Genomic DNA, 6,836 nt, shown 5'->3' on the forward strand with positions numbered 1-6,836 from the left:
TTATCTTGGGAAGAGAGATGCAAATACAAGGACAACACACGATGTGTTATCGAAGAGGAAACCGAAGCCCTCGGCGTAAAACCTCTCCGCCGCCCACCAAGCAGTCAATAATCCACTAGAAAATGTAGTTGGGATACATGAACAGCAATAGACCCTCCAAGCCTAATCTACCTATGTACCTAAGCCTTCCAAGCTTCTTGCTCCAATGAGATTGCGCCGAACCTTTTTCTTTTCTAGCTTACCGGATTCCGCTACTAAACCATAGCATCAACCAATGAATATTGGTTCCTTCCTAACTGCTTCCCAAAGTACCAAATAAACCTTCTCACGGATATGGATATGGTGAGAAAATGATTTGGCTAAGGACCTCTCAAAGATTTAACAATGGAGAGGATGAGAGTAGATGAATTTAAAGAGTCTCTTAGTGAAGATTGGGGATGAGGCAATCTTGTTTTTCTCTAGGGTTTCTCTCACAAAATTCTCTCTGGAAGCTCTCCACATTTCATGAGTATAAGGGTCTATATATAGTGGTGTGTGTTTGGAATACGAAGAGTCAGTTTTTCCCAAATAGGGCTGGTTGGCGGCTTGGCCTCGATACTGGTCCAAGTCGCGAGATAACGACCTGGCCAGCCTGGGTATTTTTGTCTTGTAGTGCACCAGCTGGCAAAATGCTTCAGCTTCCCGCATGCTTGGCACGTGACTCTTATCTAGCGGCTTGCACCTGTGAGCCACCCGCGAGTTCCAGTCACGAGTCCCTACTTCTTTGCACATTGAGGAACATTTCTTCATACTCTTTTCACACACTACCCTTACATGAATCCCACCTAAATACAGGGTTACTAAGTGCTAAATTACAAGCAAATTGGCACGGAATAAAGCCAACAAGATGGTTGATAAATTTTAACCTTACAAGATACATGCCACGCACTTCCATCAAGGGCCAGGTCTTTACGGATCTAATGGCCGAATTTGATGAGCCCTATTTAGAAGAAGTAACGCCAACGCAGGTCATGGATGAAAAATTGGTTGACATGATTTCTTAACAAGGTCCCTTATCTTGGGAAGTATACGTGGATGGCGCAGCGAATCAAAAAGGTTCCGGAGTGAGGCTAGTGCTAATATCTCCTGAGAAAATCACCATTAAAAATTCATTGAGGCTGGACTTCTTAGCTACAAATAATGAGGCTGAATATGAAGTTCTATTGATGGGAATGACCATGGTTCAAAAAATGGGTGGAAAGTTAGTGGAGGTATTCTCGGACTCAAAGTTAGTCGTCGGCCAGGTGACAGGAGAATTTGAAGCAATGATGAAAGAATGCAAGAGTACTTGAGTCAAGTTAGACACCTACAATCAGAGTTTGAATCCTTCAATTTGCTACACGTTCCCAGAAGTGGAAATACGCATACGGATTCCTTAGCCACTCTGGCCACTTCCTTGGCACAAAATTTGCCTCGGGTTATCCTCGTGGAAAATTTGTACAAATCCGCAGATATGAGAAAAGGGACAGTCCGAGTTCACCAGGTTAGGGCAAGACCTAGTTGGGTAGACCCCATAGTTCTATTCCTGGAGGAAGACACTTTGCCTGAAGAGAAGTCAGAAGCTAACAAGGTACGAAGAAAAGCTACTAGGTTCTGGCTATCCGAGAACCATAAATTATACAGACGTTCATTTTCAGGACCATATTTGTTATGTATACATCTTGAGACGACTGAATCAATCCTCAAAGAATTACACGAAGGAATCTGTGGAAGTCATACTGAGGATAGATCCTTGGCACATAGAGCCATCACCCAAGGCTATTAGTGGCCAAACATACAAAGGGAGGCCTAGGAATACGTGAAAGAATGTGATTAGTGCTAGCGGTTCGCACCAAACATACATCAGCCTGGGGGGATCCTTAATCCATTGTCCAGCCCGTGGTCATTCGCTCAGTGGGGCTTGGATATTGTGGGACCATTCCCTAAAGCAGTAGCAAACAAGAGGTATTTGCTAGTCGGCACAGATTACTTTACTAAATGGGTTGAAGTTGAATCTCTAGCTAACATCAGAGACGTGGACGTAAAGAAATTTGTCCGGAAAAATATTATCACTTGGTTTGGGATTCCTCATACTCTTATCTTGGACAATGGCCTTCAGTTTGACAGCAAAGCATTCGGAAGTTATTGTTGTGAATTAGGGATCAGGAATAAGTACTCTACCCCTACTTATCCCCAAGGGAATGGGCAAGTAGAAGCTGTTAACAAGGTCATAGTAAGTGGATTAAAGAAAAGGTTAAATGATGCAAAGGGCAAATGGGTGGAAGAATTGCCACAGGTCATCTGGACATATAGAACTACACCTCGTAGGTCTACTAGGGAGACCTCCTTTTCAATGACTTATGGGGCTGAAGCTGTTATCCCTCTAGAGACTAGTTTCCCAACGTTAAGAACTAGTTCATTCAGTCTGAGTAGCAATAATGAGCAGCTAGAGAAAAATTTGGACTTGATTAAAGAAAGGAAGGAAAATGCAATGGTCCAATTGGTATATTATCAACAAAAGCTCAAACAAGGTTATGATGTCAATGTAAAGCTAAGGCCTTTAACACCCAGTGATCTAGTGCTTAGGAAAGTTGTCGGCACTGCAAAGAACCCAGCTTGGGGAAAGTTAGGACCCGATTGGGAAGAGTCATATCGTATTACCTTAAGGGCTGGCATTGGGACATATTTTTTGGAAGACTTAGATGGTCATGTAATACCACGTCCCTGGAATGTAAACAACCATAAAATGTATTATTATTAAACGAGTTTTTTCTTTGGTCAATACGTTTATTTATTACATAAAGGTTTTAGAGAATTCTTATAAGTGTTTAAACTTAAATTCAATTATGCATGAAGTCCTCGGACCAGATGATATGGGTTAGTTAACACTCCATTACGATTCTTATAAGTGTTTAAACTTAAATTCAATCATGCCTGAAGTCCTCGAATCAGATGATATGGGTTAGTTAACACTCCATTATGATTCTTATAAGTGATTAAACTTAAATTCAATCATGACTGAAGTCCTCGGACCAGATAATATGGGTTAGTTTACACTCTATTACAGTTCTTATAAGTGTTTAAACTTAAATCCAATCATACTTGAAGTCTTCGGACCAGATGATATGAATTAGTTAACACTCCATAACAACTTTCATAAATGCTGAAATGGATCTTAAACCGTGTTAGACTTCTCGGACCATATACTTGGTTTAAAGTTAACGCTCAACGGTGCCCTTTGTAAGCGTTGTACATAACCCAATTCAGGTAAAGTCTTTAATTATTTACGTAGGTATTAGAGAATATATAAGACCTCTATTCCTGTCATTACTTACTAAGTTCGTTAACAATTCTTATATGACTCAATTTGTGCTAGTATTTATCCAAGTTATCTGCATCATTAGCAAAATATTGTGGTTGAGTTTGCTCAGATTAAACTAGTTACAGATCAACATTATTTGCAATAACAATAAACTTTATAAGGTGTGCAATGAAAATGTAGAAAATAAAAGAAGAACGCTTTCATTGATAAAAAAGATAGTATTTCTCAGTTCCTTGCAACACTAAAACAACAACAATAAAAATAACAATAAACAATAAAAATCCTAGTATCTAAGCCTTCTTTGTGGAGACTATGAGGTCAATAGTCTGGTTGGATTGGGTGATAGCAGCATCTGGGGCTTGGTCCTTGGGTTCAGAAGGAGTTTTCTTCTTATCCAGGCCCTTGCCCTTGTTTTGAAGATCCTCAGATTGCTTACCTTGACCACCAACCTGATCAGACTCCTTAGCAGCTTCAAGGAGGGACCCCAGCAGCATCAAGGTCGCCTCAAGTCAGAATCTGCAGGGACCCCAGCAGCATCAAGGGCTTTATCCCAAGATACGTCACAGTAGTCCCTACATACTCCAGAGAGCCCCTCTGTGAGCTTGGCTTAAGTCTCCTCTACCCTAAGTTTATATGCTGCCTGCTTCTCAGCCTCGGCTACCTCCTTGGCCAATTGGGCAATTTCCCTGACTTTCTGAAGCTCGGCTCAAAGACCCTTCACCATTTGCCTCTCTGTTTCCAGATTAATTTCAGTCATATGCAACTGTTGGCGTTGATCTTCGACCTACTTTTCAGTGTTCTTAAGGCTTGCATCAAGATTGTCCCTGGCCCTTATCGCCTCTTTTAGCTACTCGGACAGCTTAGCGTAATCTTCCTTAAAATTCCCCAGATATTTTTCAACCTCGGACCGAGAATGGGCTTCTGCCTTAGCTTCGTTGCGGGCGTCTTTATTCCATTCTTCATCCACATAAACTTGTTGGGTAATCTGCATAACAGAATGGGAAAAAAAATTTAATATAAAACAAAGAAAAGGGATGAATAAAAATGACCAATAGTTTACTTGAAGAAGCAAATCAAATCACTTACCATGGCCAAGTCCCTCTTAAGGGATAGGAAAAGTTCCTGCTGACTGAAGCGCCTGTAAGACTCCATATCTTTTGGCAAGAGAAGTGGCTGCTCCAGGACTTCAGCAATATGGCCTGCCTTCCTTCCTTGATAGTTCCTCACCGAAGTGTCCCAAGCAAGGGGGGCACCATCCAACTCTAGTTTAGGGGACCAGATGCGCGGTCCTTGGCGCACGTCAGCCATGAGAGAGTCATCTCGGCTGTCAACAGACAAAGCCCTTTTGTTCCATTGGTCCTTGACCACTATTTGTTGTTTATTCCCTTTTGAGGGTTCCACCTTACCTTCCTTAAGAGCTGCATTAGGCCTTTTAGGCCGAGGTTAGCAAGAAGCTGAGGAGGGGGTGGGGGGAGATTAACAGTAGGCTGAGACTTATTGGTTTCTTTGGGCGTAGGTGTTTTATTCCTTGCCTTCATAAGATCCCTTAGACTCTTGCTCCCTGTATTCAAAGTCATTCCTTTTTTCTCTTTCGAAGAGTTGTCTGGAAGGGCAGTTATTAAAACAGGGGCGTGGACTCTGGAATGCCTATCAGTCTCATCCTCGGCGTCCAAGAGGGGAATCACCTGAACCTCTTTAGATGCCTCTCCTTCGAAACGGAACTTGTCAATCTGTTCCTCTAGTGAAGAGGTTGAGCAAGCAACTCTTTCCCCTGCTGTGGTTGCTTCAAGGGGAATCTGTTGAGCTGGAAGGACAAGCAGTGGTACACCCTGTGGGACCGGATGTGGTACAGGGGGAAGATCGAACTGAGCTAAAAAGTTAGGCCGAGATACATCTATCTGGTTTATCCGATGGTCTCCCTACCTTATATCGTTGCCAACTGGTTGAAATGCATCCGAGAGAGGCTTGAAATCCAGAATAAGGTGGACGAACCGAAGTTGCCCATCTTCACTTACAAAAATATCTAATCTCAATAGATAGTTAAGCGCGACAACGTTAGTTAGGCTGAGCCGAGGAGCAACGTGTCTTCTATCTATTAACACCACAACAGAGCTAAGCATAGTCAGAAACTTAAAGTAAACTATTAATAGGAAGAGAAGAAAAACAACGCTAATGATGAAAACCCTAAATCTATTGTTAGGGAACCTAAATCTAAGATATCCCACCTGGCTCTCCTGGTTGGGTTGGGTAATGAAGACCATCATGCCACGCTCCCGAGACGATCAGGTAGTCGTCTTTCATCCCCTTGTTAGACTTGGGAAGACAGGAAATGAGCCTAACGATGTTGGATCGGAATTTAAGGTAAAATCCCGCCCCTTTTTGTTGGTGGCATTCGTACATATGGACTACGTCTAGCCAGGTGAGCCCCAAGCCTAAATGTTGGTTCAAAGCATCAATTACTCCTAGGATCCTAAAGACGTTAGGTGCACACTGGTAGGGACAAATCCTATGATTACGAAGGTAATCTCTTGTAATGGGACCTATAGGGAGAGTCATCCCTCTTTCTATGAAAGCTATCATAGGAATTATGACTTCTCCCACCTCTCGGTCAGTTGTTATTCCTTCCAGAGGACAGTACTGCAGGTTTACGTCCTGGGGTATATGATACGTTTCTTTAAATATCTCTATCAGGGCAGGACTATCCACTAAATACTTAAATCTACCCATTTCGGATAAGTAGAAAAAGGGAAAAACTAAAGATGACAACTAGGAAATGAGAATTTGAAGGCCGAGAAAGCTAGCCAAGGAGAGAAATAAGAGTTCGAAGAAGTTAGAACTTACATGAACTGGGTTGGAAGGTGATCCTTGAAATTCTTAGAAGGATTCTCAAGGATTTGTTTTTGAAGAAACAAGACTGACGATTTAACAATCTTTGTGAGTTTGAATGCTTGAGTTCGCTAGGAAGTTTGAGAAATTGTGAGGTAAAGAGAAGATGATCTCCTTTGAGGCTTTATATAGTGGGCAGAAAATGAGGGGGAGTTATCTTGCCCAAACCTTGAGAGAAAATGTCGTCCATTAGATCAATGCTTCACCATTGGATGCCAAAGACATAGCGCCGCCTGGAGTAATTAATGACGCTTTGCGAATTCCGAAACGTCAATGGCAATGATGAAGCGCTTAAAATTGTGCACCCGCACGTGTAAGCTCAGGTATTTTTACATTTCTAGCCTTAATTTCTGTGGTAGATCAAAATCTCATTTTTTCCCTTTGGATACGAGGGAAAAATTAAAATTTTGAGGGGCTATTGTGGGAGTAAGAGTCTAAATTTGTATACTGGGCCTTGGGCCCTATTCGAGGATAAGGATACATCTGAGGAGGAGTAAATGATTGGGAGAGGCCCCGGAATGGAGGATCATGCAAGGAAAAGATAGAGGATATAGTCTGAGGAGGTTATCCTTCTCGGATAGAATGAATATCGGTTAAGCAAGTACTCGGG

This window comes from Quercus suber, unplaced genomic scaffold (genome assembly GCF_002906115.3).
Source record: "Quercus suber isolate HL8 unplaced genomic scaffold, Cork oak 2.0 scaffold_819, whole genome shotgun sequence".
Taxonomy (NCBI): domain Eukaryota; kingdom Viridiplantae; phylum Streptophyta; class Magnoliopsida; order Fagales; family Fagaceae; genus Quercus; species Quercus suber.